Raw genomic sequence first — 20681 nt, forward strand, 5'->3', positions numbered from 1 at the left:
TCTTGGGGAAAACTTACTTGAGCCCGGCCGGTCGCATGCATCACACACTTCGTTTTTCTTAAAATCCTTCCATTTAGATTTTAGAAAACCCTTTTTTTTTGTAAAAACCTTTTAGCCCCTCGGTTTGAGTCCAGACACCCCCGAGGGTGTGTCCGAATCCCTCAAACCAGGGCTCTGATACCAACTTGTAACATCCCAATTTTCAGGTCCAAAAATTTCTTTTTAATTAGCTGACTCATAAAAACATTCATAAGAAAATACTGTGAAAACACATCATCTCATAAAACTATGTATCATGTCTGAAAACCCAGGTCATAAAATAATAACATATCAGAGTACAATTCCAGAAAGCTCCATGCGAAAATCATGTGTGTGTGTGTGTGATGCGATGCTACGCCGCCGACTCCTTCCCCTTAAACGAAGAGGTACCTGAAACCAAAACCGAAACCGTAAGCACAAAGCTTAGTGAGTTCCCCCATCATACCACATACCATACAATATCATCGGTATCCTTCAACCGGTAATCATCGTCGGTATCTTTCAACCGGTAATCACTATCGGTATCTTTCAATCGGTAATCGTCATCGGTATCTTTCAACCGGTAATCATCATCAGTATCTTTCAACCGATAATCATCATCGGTATCTTTCAACAGGTAACTGTCATCGGTATCTTTCAACCGGTAACTAGGGACTATTCCACCCCCTACCACTAGCATACACCAATAAGATATAAACATACAGTCAGGCATATCCGGGTACTGACCTACCCTTCGGTCCTAAGGACCGCTGTCAGGGAAACTAATCCCTATCATACACGTAACATATCATATAGATAAACTAATGACCAAAGCACGTAACCAGACCAAGATAATTATCACAAAGACAATTATCTTCTAAATACTTCTCTTTGGTGGGCCGGCATTATGGCCTTAGACCCACCCCTACTGAAAGGTAACTCACCTCGTACAAGTAGCTGCTGATAATCTGTGCGGGGAAACCTCTGTCTGCTGCCGCTCCGGAAATACTCCGGCTACAATCCCTACAAAATACTTAATCAAAATCTGATATCTACTCTTAGGGTAAAATGACCATTTTACCCCCAACCAAGTCCAAGTCAGAGTCAACTTCCAGTTGACTCGACTCGCTGAGTTGGGCCGTCAACTCGTCGAGTCCCTTCCCTTTACTCGTCCTTATCCCCGACTTGACTCGTCGAGTTTGGCAATGACTCGACGAGTTCCCTTCTTCACGAACATCAGTGGACCTTCATCCGACTCGCCGAGTCGGATGAACACTCGCCGAGTTCACCTTCAACTGATGAACAAGTCCTGACCTTGACTCGCCGAGTTGTATGAATAACTCATCGAGTTCATCTTCAAACATAAGAAGATTGCCTTGGACTCGCCGAGTCTGTTCTAGCACTCGTCGAGTCCCATGAACTCCAGGTCTAAAACTAAGTCCAATGCATTGGGTCACTCTTTCTGTCCTGCTACAACCCTTCTAACACCCAACTGAGTTCTTTGACCCTCAACAGATATGGGACTCAAAGCCTTGGACTCGTGGAGTCCCAAGAACACACTCGTTGAGTCGATAACGTCCACTACCAAAATCCTCGATTTCTGATGTACAGCACTTGACCAAAAGATAGATCTAAGCTCCTTCAATCGTTCTAGCATGTAAAGTTACAAACTTTACGTGCATGCATGGGACTTTGAGCTCAAAAGGACATAAAATAAGCTCTTATGATGCATGGGGCCTTCCTTGAGTGCAAAAGCAACCCAAATCTGCCTTGTGACCCCTCCCAAGACTTAGATCTGAAGTCTTGACCCCCAACCATGTTTGCAATCATGGTTGACTACCTCATATGGCTTAAAAAGCACTAACTCTTCCCCAAAAAGGGATCTAACAGACAAGCAAGCAAGGTACAGACTTTATACCTTTCAAAGACTGCAAATGATGAACCAAAGTCGAATCCTTCAGCTTCCTCTTGATCCTTTTATGCTCTTCCTTCTTCCTTGTGAACAAAACCACCAAAATCACCACAAAAGCCTTAGATCTTTCACCAAAACACTTAGGGTTTGCTATGGAGGGTTTCTGGGAGCATAAAGGGGCGATGGAGGCTGTATAAGGTTGTTTAAATAGGGTGCAAACCCTCAGATTAGGGTTTTGTCCAGTCAAAGCCTACTCGTCGAATCCGAGACCCGACTCGACGAGTCCATCACTTAAATCCCGCGCCTCATCCCGCTTCTACTCGGCGAGTTGGGCCTTCAAATCGCCGAGTTGGGCCTTCAACTCGCCGAGTCCAAGGCCAAAAATGCAAAATTACTTAATTGAAATACATACCAGGAACCAGGTGCTACATCTTGCTTGCTTTTTGAGTAAATCAAGATATCATCTATGAATACTATCACGGATGTATCAAGGTATGGTTTACAAACCCTGTTCATCAAATCCATGAAAGCTGCTGGAGCATTGGTTAGTCCGAACGACATAACCAAAAATTCATAGTGTCCATATCTTGTTCTGAACGCAGTCTTTTCGATATCCTGCTCTCTCACCTTTAGTTGATGGTATCCTGACCTCAGATCGATCTTCGAAAAATAGCTCGAACCTTGCAACTGATCGAACAGGTCATCAATCCTCGGCAACGAGTACTTGTTCTTTATTGTCGCTTTATTCAGCTCTCTGTAATCGATGCACATTCTCATGCTCCCGTCTTTCTTCTTTACAAATAACACCGGGGCTCCCCAGGGTGATGAACTAGGTCGAATAAAACCTTTGTCCAATAACTCCTGAAGTTGTGTCATAAGTTCTTTCATCTCTGTTGGTGCTAATCGATACGGTGCTTTTGCTATCGGCGTCGTTCCTGGTAACAAGTCGATACATAATTCTACTTGTTGATCAGGGGGCAATCTGGGAAGATCTCCGGGAAAGACTTCCGGATAGTCACACACCACCGGAATATTCTGCACCTCCTTCTTTTCCTTCTTAGCATCGATCACGAATGCTAGATATGATGTACATCCCTTGGCCAAACACTTTCTGGCTTTCATTAGGGAAATGATTCCAGAGTTTACTCTGCGTTTGTCTCCATACACCATAAACGACTCTTTCCCTGGCGGGTTTACTTTTACTATCTTCTTCCTACACAATATTTCGGCATCATTGGCGCTAAGCCAATCCATTCCTAAAACTATGTCGAATCCATTTAACTCGATAGGCAATAATTCCTCGTGGAACTTATTCCCATTCAAGTCAATGAAGATGTTTTTCATACGATGGCTAATAGGTACAAACTTGCCACTAGCAATCTCGACTAATAAAGTATTAACTAGTCTATCAACAGGCAAAGCTAGTTTTCTACCAAATAAAGGAGTAATTGGCTCCAGAATCAAACAAAATTTTGGCAGGCAATTCATTTACGAGAAAGGTACCTGAAGCGACATCGGCTTCTTCTTTCACAGCTTCGAGTGTCATCTAAAAGGCTCTCGCCTTCGGCTATGGTGGAAGATTGGGTTTTGCTGCATCCTTCTTCTTCGGGCAATCCCTCAAAATATGCCCTTCTTCATGGCACCCAAAACAGACGTTCTTATTGAAGGTGCATTCATTGGCATAATGCCCTGGCTTTCCACATTTGTAACAAGTGATTTCCATGCTGCATTTCCCAACATGTTTCTTCTTACACTTTTCACACCACTTGGCTTCGGCTCCTCCTCCGAATTTTCTCGAACCAGACTTCGAGAATTTGTTCTTTTTATTGGAACCTGAAGTTCCTTCAAACTTTCTCTTTTTTCCAACTTCAACCTTGCTGGCGGCTCTCCCTTTAATCATATCTTCAACAGACTTGGCACCGCGTACTCCCATGGAAGTCCCTTTGCGTATCTGTCAATTTTTGCCAGCTCATCAGGGACAATACGCAAAGCAAAATCCATTTTGTCTGTGAAACTATTTGTGTATTCATCAATGATCATACCCCCCTTCTTCAATGTCAAAAATTGGTTTTCTAGCTCAAGCACGTTTTGGGCCGAGCAGTACTTGCGCTTGAAGTGCACCAAGAACTTTGCCCAAGTCAGTTGCAGTGGCTCATTAGGGCTTAGGATTTTCCCCAGAGTGTTCCACCAACAAGCAGCACTACCCCTGAACCGACGCACTGCAAATGTGGTTTGTAACTTTCCTTGGCAACCACAAGTCATGAAAGCCAATTCCATTTCCGAGATCCAATCCATTACTCCGACGGGATCTTCTTTTCCAGTGAAGGTCGATGGCTTGCAAGTCATCAAGTCCTTCTACTTGCACCCATTTCTCTCCACTCTATCGTCGTGGTTATTTCTCCCAACCACAAGCGGTTCACTATGACCAACAGATCTACTGTTGTTTCCTTCTTCAGATCAATCGTCATTTAATTCACGTTGTTCAACAGGAACTGAAGGTTCATCCCTTTTGTTCAGCAACATTTGCCTCAATTCCTCCCTTTGTTCAACCATCATGGCCTGAATCATGGCTCATACTCCAGCCATGGTGATGGGTTCTGGTGCAGCTCCTACTATAGGCACCTATTCCACCACTTGAGGTTGAGGTTGTTGGTTTCTATTTGCATTTCCCGCTCCACTTCGAGTTCTTGCCATTAAAATCTATACACCGAATAAGGCGAATTTAGGTCTTTATCCTTGATAGATATTTCAATTCCCTTATCACTCCAAAACGTTTACATGTTAGTTCTAATCTCATAATCATACGCTTAGAATCCTACACACATAAGGTTTCCAGATCCGGTCGGCAACAGATCATAGATCCGAATAAATAATGGCATATATGGCAAACATATAGCATTTAGCACATAAAAGCATTTTAGGCATCTTTCCTAAAATAAACTAGTGCTCGTGTCTAAAATATGGTAGACACTCATCTCACAATCATCACTTAGCATTCTAAGTTTAAGTCTAGAAATCCTACAATTTCCTACAGTTTAAGTCTAGAAATCCTACAATTTCCTAATTTCTCGGCCAGAAAAGACCGATTTAATTTATGCTTTTTAAAATAAAGTCCGAGAAATCCTTTTAAAAGATGTTGCGGAATTGGTCCCCAAAACAAAACATGATAAAAGTTTATCAAAACCTTTCTTTAAGAAATATATAATTTCCTTTTATATCAAAACCTCGGGATGTCATGCTCCGATACAGATCAAAAGCATAAACAAGACATTATAAGCTTTACAACAGTTATTTACAACTACTGGCCTATAATCCAAAAATCTCTCATCATCATCCGACTATGCTCGGGGTCCACTACCTGTAACATAAAAAGCTGAGTGGGTCAGGCTTGGGAGTCTGGTGAGCCTATAGGGTTTTCAACCCACAATAATAATAAACTTATTAAGTTCACCAATCAACAATAACCCTGATTACCCATTCCCGTTGTCCTCACTTTACGTCGCTAAACACCTATCACAAGGGACCTAGCCTAAGGAATATCATCGGGATGGACACTACTGCTAAGGGGACTCCTCAGCCATACATGTCCTAAAGGCAACCATGAGGGGGATGGAGTACGCCAATGAACATTTAGTTCACCAACACCTACAAGTTGCGAACCTGCTAGTGTTCCACTGGACTGTCTAGAAATGTCCGTGGTCGTCATCTATACTCCGCTAGACGACTACAACAACAACAACAACAACAACAACATCGAGGCCTCTCATCATTTTAACACCCATCGACTATTTCGTCTACCCATGTTTTACCCAACATATTTGTAGATAAAATACATGTACAGTTTAAAACTTGTATAAAACATCTATTCAACAGTCACCTCAAATAAACAATTAATATATTTACACATAGCACGTATTTTAAGGTAAATACTTCATATCTATGTGTAAGGAGAAAATGACTACAGACTCACCTGATTTAATGATAATCTGGCAGTACTTCGATCCCTAAAACGATCGTTTCTAATAAAACCGGGAGTTTTATTGAGAAACCGGGCTCTGCGAGGGTTGGGCTTCAAAACCGAAAAGATAAATTTCTCGGGCTTCTCGGGCACTTCGGGGCGTATTTCGGGTGTTTGGTATAATATTGGGGGTTCGGGCGAAGTTGGGATGAAAGAAATATTGACAAAGGGGTTAAAAATGACAAGTTTCCAAATTATCCCCGGGAGGTCTCGCACCCTTCTATTTATAGGGGCGAGGCTTCTGATCGGACTGCTGAGAGGCTTCCAGGTGGCAGCAGATCCGGAGAGGAGTCACATGGCTCGTACGTGCGAGGGTCCTGGTGTAGCCTTCTGATTGGACCGAGGTCTAGGTCCGAGGGGGGGAGGGGGGGTTCGTGGCGCACCATGCGAGGCTCGGACACGTCAGGAGAAGGCACGCGTCGGACTCCCATTGGACCGAACTTCGGAGGTGAGGGCAGGCGACACGCCTTGCCATCAGGCTTCGATGACTCAACAAATTTCGGACACGTGGCGCGTTATGAGTGAAGGTGACGTGGCCGAAGTCCACCATGCGAAATTTCTCGGATTTGGCATTTTTTTCTCGATTTTTGTGCCAAAACTTCTAAAATCCATAACTTTCGCATACGAGCTCCGTTTTTTATGTTCTTTATACGCACGCCTAGGTAAAATTACGCTCTACAACTTTCGTTTAGACTTCGTCGGCTATTTTTGACTTTAATTTTTTTATATTATTATTTTTAATAGACCTGGACAGGAAATCCGTTAAAAATTCATAACTTCTTTATCTGACGTCCATTTTTGTCTGTCTTTTTACCGTTGTGCTACTATTGACGAGACCTTCGATTCTCGTTTAGGTTGTGTCGGCTAAAAATCACTTGATCTAAAATTCGAGTTTTTAGCTGTCTACTGCTAAGCTGAAACTTAGAAAAATCATAACTCCCTTATACGAAGTCAGATTTGGGCGTTCTTTTTATACATACTCTCGGTTTGACGAACACTACGACTTTCGTTTAGATCACTAAGGCTAAAAATTAGTTTATCAAAAACTCACTTTTTACGTCATTCGGCACCGTGCCGGTTTTGTCGCGAAACTTCGACAAGTCATAACTTCTTCGTTATAACTCGGATTTCGGTATTCTTTATATATTCGTAATCCTTGTCACGACCACTACAACTTTCTTAATAGATATCGGCTTTATCTAATATTTATTTTTGACGCTCATTTTTATTCTTAATTAATTAAATCCTAATAATTAAGCATAAAACACATAATTCACATAATATTCACATAATTCCTTTTCATTTCTTCAAAATGAGTTACAAAGGTTAACCTAGACTATCACATCAATATTAATGCCTAGCCTAGAAACACGGGCATTACAATACTTGTCACTGACTACACTGGTCAAACAAGTAATTTCAGTTACAATTACTCACCTTATGTTTAGGTTGATATGTAAGGAAATTGTAAACTACCCATGAAGCCTTATAAAAGAATCCCTTCGATACTTATCTATAAGTATTCGATTGAAATTCACGGGAACATACACAAGCAGTTGATTATCTCTCTTGATAATTAACGAAGCAACCTTTGCCTGGGGTTTATCTGCTTTTGTGTCGAAATTTTTTTTTTGACATCACAGATACAAATTTTTGTTAATTTGCTTCTTATCTTTTCTTTGGCACACTGCACTCACGAAATCCTTGAGGTTCTGGGTAATACCAACTCAGGCTGATGATTTCAAACATCTGGCACACGACTTCGCTTTTTATCCGAAAAGTGAAAGAGCCTTACCTCCATTCGAAGACTGGTGACGGTTACAATTCAATTGGGATATACGATCAGACTGTTTGAACCCCAAGTGGGGGAGAACTGGTTATTCATGGAAAGAGCCTTGCGTGGGCCAACTCTCTATTCGGCTATGAGGGCTAGGAGACTGCTTCAATAGGGTTGTTCTGGGATTTTGGCTTATGTCTCAATCTGGAGGGTAGAGGTCACGTCATAGTTGAGCAGGGTACCTATTGTGTGAGATTTTCCCGATGTTTTTCTAGATGAGTTGCCTGGGGTGCCTCCCGAGAGGCAGGTGGACTTCCGGATTGATATGATGCCTGGTGCGGCTTCGATAGCCAAGGCGCCATATCGTCTAGCTCCGCATGCGATGCAATAGTTGTGTATGTAGCTACAAGAGCTACTAGACAGGGCATTTATTCAATCGAGCAGTGTCCCGTGGGGATCATCGATCCTATTCGTGAAAATGAAGGATGGGTCACATAGGATGTGTATTGATTATCGGGAGCTGAACAAGTTTACGGTGAAGAACCGTTACCCGCTTCTGAGGATTGATGACTTATTTGATCAACTTTAGGTTGCATCTTGGTTTTCCTAGATTGATCTTCGGTAGGTGTATCATCAGATGAGGATCAGGGATGAGGATATACTGAAGATGGCCTTCAGAACTCATTATGGTCATTACGAGTTTGTGGTGATGCCATTCGGGCTCACCAATTCCCCAACCGTGTTCATGGATCTCATGAAACGAGTGTGTAGACTGATGTTGGATCGGTCTATGATTATGTTTTATTGATGATATCCTAGTCTACTCTATGACCAAGGAGCAGCACGAGCAACATTTGAGGGAGGTTTTGGAGACCCTAAGGAAGGAGAGGCTTTATGACGCATGGCTACTTTATCGGTGATGTGACAGCTACTTTTTGACGCATGGCTACTTTATCGGCAGTATGGTGCGAGGTTCAAGGTGCCACGTCGGATCTCATTTAATTCCAGTCCCGCTTTAAAAATTTAAACACTAGGGTTACATATAAAAAGGGGAATCAAAGCGTGTTCTCAGTTTACGCTTCCAAGCGAAAAAATTCCCAACTTTTCTCTGAAAATTTCTGATTGTTCTTCAAAGCTTCAACAAAACCTAATCATGGCCAATTCTGCTGATGTCGTTGCTCAATCCCAAAACACTGAATATGTTACTTCTTAACCCATAATGAAGATTCAAGGCACAAACTATCAAGTAGAAGATGATGTTTCTCTCTATCCAGACGAATTAAAGATGTTGGTAGTTGCATTGAAGAGTTCTGTTCTTTCCACTGCCATGTTCAATTCTTTTGCAGTTCCACTTTCATGGCTTTCTCAAGCAGGATCCACTGCTACGTACAACAAAGCAATGGATATCATCACTTTTCAACTGGTGAATGACAAGAAGATCCGATTGTCCAAGAAGATTTTTTGTCAGATTCTTGATATCCCTAATTCTCCAATCTATACTGATCTTTCTTCTGCACAAATCATCCATATGTTTAATGAGATGGGTTATCAACCCCCACTCACCAAGATCAGTGATCTCAAGAAGTCTGGACTTCCAACTGTTTGGAACTTTCTCTTCGGAATCTTTCTACGCTGCTTGACTGGTCGCAGTGTAGGTTTGGACAAATGTCGAATGGAGGTTTATGCCATGGTAGTTGGCTTGTATTATGACATCACTGTGGATTATTCTACACAAATATGGAAGGAATTTCAAAACAGTGTAGAAAACACGAATGTTGTTCAAGGAATTTCGTGTGCTAGGTATTGGAGTTTAATCCTTCGATATTTATATGCCAAAGAGGGAATTGCGGTGCCTACTGATGAGGAGACTGCTGAATTCATGAAGTATCAATTTCCGAAGAAGGTTATGGATGATGCTAAAATGTTTACACACATTGCAAGAGTTCCATATGCAATGTTACAACGTGTTGATCCAACGAATTTGGTTCTTATGGAGTACTTAGAAACAATCAATCCGGATGATGGCTCTGGGAAGTTGTTACCAAAAGAAATAGTTGGTCCTTCAAAGAAGTCTCGTAAGTCAAAGAAGGATGTAACAATTACTCATGAGAAACCAGTACAAGAGCCAAAGAAAAAGAAATCACCACCGAAACAGACGAAGCCAGATGCACAAGTTTCGACTGTTGTGGTTGAGCCGGTCGAGCCTGCTGTTGATACTCAAGACAAAGAAACAATGCCATCAAAATCAAGCATTTTTCAAAGAGTTAAGAAAAAGTCTCGTCGATCACGAAAGCTTTCTGATGGTTCATTTAAGTCTTCTTCTATGGTTCGTAAACCATATCTGAATCATCAAGGCATTCTTATTCGTGAGGTTCCAGCTCCTGTTTCTGCTTCTTTTAAGAAACGAAGAGCTGAAGATGTTGCTACACATATTTCGAAGAAGAAGTTGAAGAAAAGAAGGATGGTTCTTCAAGCAGAATCATCCGAAGGGGAGAAAGTTCCTGAAACTCCTGAAGCTACAATTCTCCAATCAACATCTATTCCTGAGCAGACTAAGGTCACACCACCCGAAGTTTTGTTAACTGAATCAGTTCTTGAGGAGGTTCGAACTTCAGATATCAATACACACATATCTGATACAGATGTAAATGTCAATACGGGTGAAGGAAATTTGAATAAAGAACTTGTTGTTTCTACTCGAGGTATTCCTGCATCTTCTGCTACTTTTGTTTCATTACCACCGTTTATTGTACCTATGACGAACACTACCAATTCACCCACCTTCGAAACCATTGTTACCCAACCCATCACTACTTTGTTCTCATCGCAAACCACTGATCCACTTCAAACTACTGAGGATACTGATGTTGACGAAGGGGTTTTTGGGGGAACGTTTGAAGAGATGGAATTTAACGAAGAAGAAGACACTTTCCCTGACAACATGTTAATGACGATGAAGCAGTTTAAAATATTGAATAAGAAGATGAATTCAATTATTCAGTCTCAAGCTGACATGGGGGGAAGTCAGTCTCTTTCAAGTTTGGAACTTGATGTTATGCTCAAAGCATTCGAAGCCAGAATGGTTAGTAAAGTTTCTGGGATGATTCAAGATTCTGAATCTAAAATCATGGAAAAGGTGGATCAAAATGATAAGTGTAATGAACTACGAGTGAAGTCTCAATCTTCGAATTTTATTAGTGAAGTTCAAGATTTACGAAGGGTTGCTAAAGAATGACATGTCTTGTTTGTTAATGATGTAAAGCAAGTACGCGAAGATGTCAATCTCAAGCTTCAAGAGCTTCGTGAAGATATGATCAAAGAGATTGCTAGTGCTCAGCAAGACTATGCATATCTAAATCAAAAGGTGGATATTATTTGTGAGGCTGTCACAAAATATGTCAAGTTGTATGAAGGCTTGAGTCCTCAAGTTACTCAACTTTCAACAGATAACAGTCGAAACTTTGTGGAGCTTACATCTTTGTTAAAAGAGTTGAAAGAATTGTCCACCACACATGTCCCCTCTTCGATAATAACCCCAAAGTTCTTGTCTCAAAAGTTTTCTCAATTCAAAGCAGTGTTACATGAACAGTTGGCTCCGTTATCAAAGTTTTCAAGTCTTCTTCCAACAGATGCCCTGCCTGTTATCACAGGGGTGCAAGGGGGAGAAAAGAAGGTTGTTAATGCGAAATTTGGTGATATTTCGCATGAAGCTGGGAAAACTGTTGGGAAGATTTTTCAAACAACAATTCTAGTATCAAAGCCAATTATTCCAACTGTTGGGCCTATTACTTCGACAATTGTGACAACAATGCCAATTTCTACGAAGCTAATTTCAAGACCAATTTCTAAAGGAATTGTGATTGGGGAAGGTGGTAGTAGTTCGAAGCCCAAGGAAGTTGGTGATAGTTCTTTGATCAAAGACAAAGGGAAAACAATTTTGGTCGAAAAGTCGAAAGAGGAAAAGAAAGCTGAAACTGAAGCTGAGCTTGAGAAATTGAGAGTAGTTCAAAGCATTTTAAGTCTTCGTGCAAGTGACCCACCTGGAATGAACAAGGGTGATCCTACGAAGCATTACAACTACGAAACAATTGAAGCAAGAGTTGCATATAACCATATGTATTCTTTTGAAAAGAAGCCGAAGAAAAGCTATGCAGTTGTTAATACTGATACGAGACAAATGGATTTCCCGATCAATGAAATGATGTTCATCATGGCTCAGTACAAGATTGCTGAGAAATTTGATAATGATGAAGATTATACATACATGAAGCTCAGGTTTCATGCTGTGTTAGGGAAACTTGTAGAGGAAATTTGGTCACTTGTGAAGATAAAGAAGGTGATCAGTATTAAGAAGGATGTTCTTTTCGAAGACATGATGCAGAATCTTCGTTTTTACGTTGCAAGGGCAAATGGCCAGGAATGTAATTTCTCGATAGCTGATTTTCCATTAATGAACTTGTATGATCTTATACAAGTTGCATTACTTCTGAAAGATAAAGATGCTTCGTATCTTCGAGAGATTGATCCAGAAGTTTTTCGACTTTGTCTTGCTCACATCAAAATATTCATAGATAACTACTATGAGTGTTTGGCCCTAACAGATGTGGAGTTAGCTACTGCGAAGGGGTTAGAAGTGAAAGTAACCATGGAACCAACGAAGACTCAACCTGAGTTGAAGAAGTATGCTGATGGGGAAATATGCTTGAAGCCTTTTGGCTTGGTCTTCGCAGGAAAAGACAAAAATGGAAAAGCCAAGAGATTCTTATTCCAAGCTTGCGAAGTGGAGAGATACACAACGTCCCAGTATACGAACTTTATTGTTCGTACGAATAGCTGCAAAAAGAATAACAAATGGGACAAGAAATAGTTGAAGAAGATTATTTCTTGGTACTCTGAAATCCGAAGGGTGATGCTGTATGCTATACAGATTCTTTTGAACTGAAGATGGTCGACATTATTACAAAGGGGGAGAATGTAAGGGTCGAAGACCAGTTGTAATATGTCGAAGACCTAAGTTTACTTTACAAGGCATTTTTATGTAACGAAGCGTACTGTTTAGTCCTTGTAATTTTTTGTGTGCTTTCTCGTTTCCTATAAATAGGGACAGTACTTAGAGTTAGATAAGAGTCTTAGTAAAACTTGTCTATTTTCTCTCTGTAACAGTTGAAAGCATAATAGAGCTGAAACCAGATCATATTTACATCGTGTGTTCAATCTCCATTTGTTTAACTCTGATTTGATTCATACTTGATTCCACACTTCATCATATATGTTTTATTGATCCTGGATTGTGATAAATACTTTTGAAAACTACATTGTCGATGGATAATTGGTGTTTTGGGATATTTGATATGTGTTTTATTATAATTAAAAAGGAAAAAATTGTTTGAAAATTTACGTTGTTACAAGTTGGTTACAGAGCCTTGGTTTGAGGGATTCGGATACACCTTCGGGTATGTCTGGACTCAAACTAAGGATTTGAGAAAATTTTCAAGAAAAACGAATTTTCCTAAAAACGAGTAAGAGTTTCCAAGAGAAAAGCGGAAAGGAGGAGTGTGTACAATCAGCCAGCGACCGAGTGGCTGGGTATTTCATATCTTAAGACTAGAGTGGCCTGATTTGTGATGCCTTAGCCTAGGAGTTACTACTACTGTGAGTTGCTTTGAGTGCGAGTAGGTATCAGAGAGGAGCCTATGAGAGGCCTACTAGAGAGTAGTCTGTGTTCGGAGAAGCATAGAGTACTTGCGATCTGGGATCCTAGGAGGAGGACTTGGGATGAATACGGATGCGGTGTGAAAGGTAGTATTGGGCCTGTACTACTGGAAGAACCGGATCGGTAAGCAATCCAAGTAAGAATCCTTAGGGTGCTAAGGAACAAGTAGGGGTGAGTGATCGAGTGCGAGTATTCTCGATCGAGTCTCTGATTATTTTGTGTTGTATGTTAGAGAGACATCATGGTGGGTACGCACCACAACCCAGGGGGCAGTGGTATAAGTGGTACTAGTGACGAGGAGATTCGCAGGATGATTCACGAGGAGGTGGCCCCAGCCATCCGAGTAGAGATTCTCGAGATGTTTGGGTCTATCAAGACCACCTTGATTGAGACATTTGATGAGTGTTACGCTGAGATTACCGAGGTGGCTACTGCTGCGGCCACCACAGCTATCGTTGCTGCCAGGCCACATGGGGGTGACTCGTTGCTGTACCGGGAGTTTAGCAACACGAAGCCACCGGAGTTTGACGGGACTCAGGATCCGATTGCCGCGATGAGATGGATCTCTGACATCGAGGGGTGTTTCTACACTTGTTCCTATCCGGAACATTTGAGGGTACGGTTTGCGCTGAACCAGCTTCGCTTGGGGGCGAAGGACTGGTGGAAGTTTGTGACAGTCAGCTTCACTCCTGCAGAGCTCACTGTAGTGTCTTGGGAGAGGTTTACTACTATTCTTCGAGACGAGTATGTTCCCCCGGTGGAGAGGGAACGGTTGGCCCAGGAGTTGTTGTCTCTTAAGCAGAGGACAGAGTCTGTGACAGTGATTACGAGGATGTTCCATGAGAGGGCGTTATTCTGCCCTGAGCACGTGTCTACCGAGCAAGCACGAATGATCCGATACTTGAGCATACTGAGGAGAGATATTCGCGAGTTTGTGGCAAACTCGACATACCGGACATTTGCTGAGCTTCAGGAAAATGCCCGGAAGAGGTAGATTGAGTTGGAGACTCAGGCCAGAGAGGAGGCGGAGTCTCAGGGGAGGGATAGGCGACCGGCACAGTCTCAGCCGGCAGCCAAGCGGGCAAAGCCCGCTGATTCGAGATCTGGAGGCCAGAAGGGCCGTAATTGTGGAAAGTGCGGCAAGAGTCATGAGGAGGTGTGTTGAGCTGGTGTTTGCTACAAGTCTGGCAAGGAGGGGCATATCGCGAGGGATTGCCCCAAGGGGTTTGCAGTTTGTTTCCACTGCAACCAGACTGGCCATCGGAAGGCCGAGTGCCCTTAGCTGCTACAGGGATCAGCATAGGGATCTGCCCCTGCTACTACACGAGCTATAGAGAGCCGGCCAGTGAAGGCCGAGGTACCGAAGGCTCGCGAGAGAGCTTTTCAGCTGACATCGGAGGAGGTCTGTGCAGCACCTGATGTCGTGACCGGTATGTGTTCTTTTATTTATTTTAATTGAGTTGTGTTGTGCTTATATTGTGTTATGCATAGGTACTTTTCTTGTGAGTTTTGTACCTGCCTTGGTGTTATTTGACTCGGGTGCGAGTCGATCCTTCTTATCATTAGCATTTAGTCGTCACATCAGTATCCGACGAGAGGCGTTGAGTCGACCTCTGAGAGTCTCCATAGCCAATGAGCATGCGTTGTTTGCAACTGATGTGATCCGGGGATGTGTACTTGAGATGTTTGGAGTTGAGTTTCCAATAGATCTGGTACCGATTGCAATGGGGTATATCTGTGTCATCGTGGGCATGGACTGGTTGAGTCGATTTGGAGCTATGATCGACTGTGAGCGTCAGTTGGTGACCATATGAGACCCTAGTGGGGGAGTGCTTACAGTATACGGCGAGGGTACCCGATCTGGATCGACATTTTTCTCGGCCCCAGAGCGAGACAGAGTTTACAGCAGGGTTGTAAGGGTTTTGTAGTGTCTGGTATGGATACGCGAGTTGCTGCCAAGAGATCGAGTTCTATCGCTGAGGTTCCGATAGTGAGAGAGTTTCCAGATGTTTTTCCCGAGGAGTTACCGGGTGTGCCTCCCGATAGGCAGGTGGAGTTCCGGATCGATTTGGTTCCGGGAGCGGCGCCTATTGCCAAGGCCCCTTATCGCCTTGCGCCGCCTGAGATGCAGGAGTTATCCTCGCAGCTTAAGGAGCTGTTGGGGAAGGGATTCATTCGACCGAGTAGCTCGCCGTGGGGAGCGCTGATCCTTTTTGTCAAGAAAAAGGATGGATCACACCGGATGTGCATTGATTACCGGGAGTTGAACAAGCTGACGGTCAAGAACCGTTTTCCGCTTCGAAGGATCGACGATCTGTTCGATCAGTTGCAGGGTGCATTTTGGTTTTCCAAGATCGATTTGAGGTCCGGATACCATCAGATGAGAGTCCGCGAGGAAGATGTTTATAAGACGGCCTTCAGGACTCGCTATGGACACTACGAGTTCGTGGTGATGCCTTTTAGGCTCACCAACGCACCGGCAACATTCATGGATCTCATGAACTGGGTGTGCAGGTCTATATTGGATCGTTCGGTGATCGTGTTCATTGACGATATCTTGGTGTATTCAAGATCCAGAGAGCAGCATGAGGAGCATTTGCGAGAGTTTCTTGGAGTGTTAAGATCGGAGAGGCTTTATGCCAAATTCTCCAAGTGTGATTTCTAGTTGCGGGAGGTCCAGTTCCTGGGACACCTTGTTAACCAGAATGGGATATTGGTCGATTCGGCCAAGATTGAGTCAGTTATGAGATGGGAAATGCCGAAATCCCCTACCGAGATCAGGAGTTTTTTGGGTTTGGCCGGCTACTATCAGAGATTTATCATGGATTTCTCCAAGATTGCCACCCCCTCACAAGTTTGACCCGGAAGGGCGTTGCTTTTACTTGGGGTCCTGAGCAGCAGACCTCATTCGAGACTCTTCACCAAAAGTTGTGCGAAGCCCCGGTGTTAGCCCTTCCCGAGGGGATGGAGGATTTTGTGGTTTACTGTGATGCATCCATATCTGGGTTGGGTGCAGTGTTAATGCAGAGAGGGCACGTGATAGCCTATGCATCGAGGCAGCTGAAGCCTCACGAGACGAGGTATCCCACCCACGATCTAGAGTTGGGGGCGGTGGTGTTCGCCCTCAAAATCTGGCGCCACTACTTGTACGGGGTTCGATGTACCATATACACGGACCACAAGAGCCTGAAGTATCTCATGGATCAGCCCAACCTGAATATGCGCCATAAGAGGTGGTTGGATGTGGTGAAAGACTATGACTGTGAGATCCTATATCATCCGGGCAAGGCAAACGTGGTAGCCGACGCCCTGAGCCGCAGATCAGAGTGCGTCCCGATCCGAGATGTGTGTATGAGGATGACCGTGATGACTCCGGTCTTGGATACCATACGAGAGGCCCAGGTGGAGGCCGTGAGACCGGAGAACCGCAAAAGGGAGTGGGTGATTTGGCAGGTGTCCGAGTTTGTGACAGACAGCCGAGGACTTATGACTTTCCGAGGGTGAATTTAGGTGCCCTATACGGGCGGAGCTCGACGCATACTGATGGAGGAGGTGGATAGATCGAGGTTCTTGATCCACCCCGGGGCCACTAAGATGTATTTGGACATGAAGAGAGATTTATGGTGGCCCTGTATGAAGAGGGATGTTGCCTGGATAGTTGAGAGGTGCTTGACCTGCCGTCGGGTCAAGGCAGAACACCAGCGTCCACATGGTCCATTGCAGCCTCTGGAGATTCCCCAGTGGAAGTGGGAACATATCTCGATGGACTTCATCACCAAGTTACCGAGAACTGCGCGTGGAGTTGACGCGATTTGGGTGATTGTGGACCGGCTGACGAAGAGTGCTCACTTTCTTGCTATCAGTGAGAGCTCTTCTGCGGAGCGTTTGGCTGAGATCTATGTGAGGGAAGTGGTAGCACGGCATGGAATGTCTATGTCTATTGTGTTGGATCGAGACGTGCGTTTTACTTCCATGTTCTGGAAGAAATTTCATGAGGAGTTGGGCACGCGCTTGCATTTCAGTACTGCGTATCACCCTTAGACAGACGGACAGAGCGAGCAGACGATCCAGACGCTCGAGGACATGTTACGGGCATGTGTCATGGACTTCGGAGGAAGTTGGGACACCTACATATCATTGGATGAGTTCTCCTACAACAACAGCCATCATTCAAGTATTGGTATGCCTCCTTTCGAGCTCCTGTATGGGAGGAGGTTTCAGACTCCCATTTGTAGGGGAGAAGTGGGGTAGAGGGTGATGGGCAGCACAGAGATAGTTATGAAGACGACCGAGCAGATTCATTAGGTCAGACAGAGGTTACTGACAACCCAGAGTCGCCAGAAGAGTTATGCAGATAGGCGGCGATCCGAGCTAGAGTTTCAGGTCGGAGATTTTGTACTCCTGAAGGTATCCCCATGGAAAGGGGTGATCCGGTTCAGGAAGCGGGTCAAGCTGGGGCCCCGATATATCGGTCCTTTTAAAGTGACCGCCAGAGTAGGTAGGGTAACATACCAGTTGGAGCTACCTACAAAGTTAAGTCAGATTCGTAACACCATCGATGTGTCCCAGTTGAGAAAGTGTGTGGCCGACGAGACGACAGTAGTACCTCTAGAGGGCATTCAGGTGGATGTGAGCCCGAATTACATTGAGAGGCCGATCACGATTTTAGACCGAAAGGTGAAGGTTCTAAGGAACAAAGAAGTGCCCATGGTTCAGGTCCAGTGGCAACATCGGAGAGGATCCGATTTGACTTGGGAGCCGGAGTCAAAGATGCGGGAGCAGCATCCTGAGCTATTTGAGAGACAGGACTTCGAGGGCGAAGTCTGGTTCTAGTGGGGGAGAATTGTAACATCCAGATTTCCAGGTATAATATTTTAAGTATTTATTGTGAGATATATGGAGTGACTCGACGAGTTGGTGCCTCAGCTCGTCGAGTAGAGTCGCGACTGGTGACATGGATTAATGAGTGGACTCGACAAGTCCGTGAGCCGACTCGCCGATTCAGCGCTGCGGAAGGAAACCCTAATTTCTCGGGCTTATGGCCTATTTAAAGGCCCTTATGGCCTCCCTTTGCGGCCACCTTCCCCAGAGAGAAACCCTAACCTGTCCTTTTCGTTGTATAGAGAGAGAGACCATCTTGAGCATTCTTGAGCTTTTGGAGGAAAGATTAGAAGAGTTGGTTGATCAAATCAAGCGAATGTTATGGATCTTACATTCTTCTGTCATTAGCTTCTATTCAGAGGTATAAAGCTCTCATCTTGACCTCTTGTTTGTTAGATCTCATTTTTGGGAGTTTTTAGGGTTTTATCTCAAGCATATTGTGTTCTTGAGCTATTTGGGCATGGTTTGAGGTTAGAACCTCAGATCTGGACTAGAAAGGACCTTGAGGGTCCAAAGATTCGAACTTTATTGAGTTAGAGGCAGGTCCCCATGCATTTGACCTTCCTTGGAGCTTGTGATGGCATTATGGAGCATTTATGCCATACATGGTCATCAAGATCGAACCTTTACGTGACTTTTGGGTATTGGGAGGCTAGATCTAGAGGTTGGAGTTGCAGATCTGACCTCAGACGTCCAAATGAGACATCCAGATGAGTCAACTCGCCGAGTCTATGAGATGACTCGACGAGTCGGATCGGGTTGCCCCAGCGATTCGTGACCCAGTGATAACTCGTCAAGTTAGGGGTTAACTCGACGAGCTGTGTGAGACCTTTGGAAGACTTCAGAGGATACGAGTGGACTCGGCGAGTCACCTGAGTGCACTCGGCGAGTCGGGTCAACTTTGGCTGATTGACTAATATTGACTTCTGTTGACTTGAGAGTGGGTCAATTAGGAACATTGAGACCATGGAGGGGTAAAATGGTCTTTTACCCATCCAAGAGAGTAGAAAGAGAAAAGAGGACTTTAGGTGTAAAAGAGGAAATGAGGGATATTGATTGAAATGTTTGTCTAATGCGCTAGGTGGAGACTAGTTCGGGATTCTCGAGTGCGTGTCTATTTCCTACTAGCTGCAAGGTGAGTTTTCTCACTATACTTTACCTAGAGTGGTGGTTATGTGTGACCAGAGGGTCTTATGTGCTTACTTGAGTTGTGCATTATTTATGTGATATGTATATTTGTGCTATATTATGTGATGCTGAGACCGGACCAGAGGGTCCAATGAGCCATGGGACTGGAGGGTCCCACTGAGACACACGGACCGGAAGGTCTTACAGTGTTATAGCCTCGAGTGGCTAATGTGATATATGTGGTATTTTGGGGAACTCACTAAGCATTCGTGCTTAGCGTGTTATGTGTTTATGTGTTTCAGGTACTTCTGAGGATCGCGGGAAGGTACCGGCTTGATTGTACACACACCCACCGAGCCGGAGTTATATGTTTTATGGATCCTGGATTGTGACACATACTTTTGAAAACTATATTGTCGATGGATAATTGATGTTTTGGAATATGTGATATGTGTTTTATTATAATAAAAAAGGAAAAATTTGTTTGAAATTTATGTTGTTACACATATGCTTGCACTATTCACTCATCAAATCACGCACAATAATATAATCGTAAGCAATGCACAACTGACTTGTAAACAAAAACTCATATGTCTCCGTTTCAAGAATATAAAATATAATCGTCTCAAAATTTCTCGTGATAAAATCCATGAAGTAATTCTCTGAGCGTGGGTTAATCCAATACTCAAATCCCCATTTAAAAAGTACTCGTGAATGTTGCAGCAAACCATTGCTATGTCTAAACCCTTAGACAATCTACAATCCAATTCACGATAGCCTTAATTCACTACTTCCAAAGTATGATCGACTGTGGATGTTTTGAATAATCCAATTATTTGGGAAGTAAAACATGGGAAGTGAAACACAATAATAACCTAATTAAATATAGTCTCAAAACTATTGAACATAAATAAAACACTTATTATTTAATCATCATATTAATTAGACTTTATGAATTGTATAATGTTTTGATTAATCAACTAAACATTTGAATTAGACATCAGTCATGCCATGTTCTAAACATGCATACTATGTCTCTCTATGGTCCTTCCTTTGTGAATAGATCGATTGGACATTATTCCAATGATTCTTATTTCACAATTTCAAATTCTTATTAGAACTAGTAAGAATTCCACATTTTTGTCACTACTAAATATGTGTTAGAGTCTAATCTTGCATTCAATATCCTTTTGTGATGATGTGGCCTAAAAGCCACAAAGACTTTGCCAACGAT

Source organism: Lactuca virosa, chromosome 1 (genome assembly GCF_052849685.1).
Source record: "Lactuca virosa cultivar CGN04683 chromosome 1, Lactuca_virosa_CGN04683_v6, whole genome shotgun sequence".
Taxonomy (NCBI): domain Eukaryota; kingdom Viridiplantae; phylum Streptophyta; class Magnoliopsida; order Asterales; family Asteraceae; genus Lactuca; species Lactuca virosa.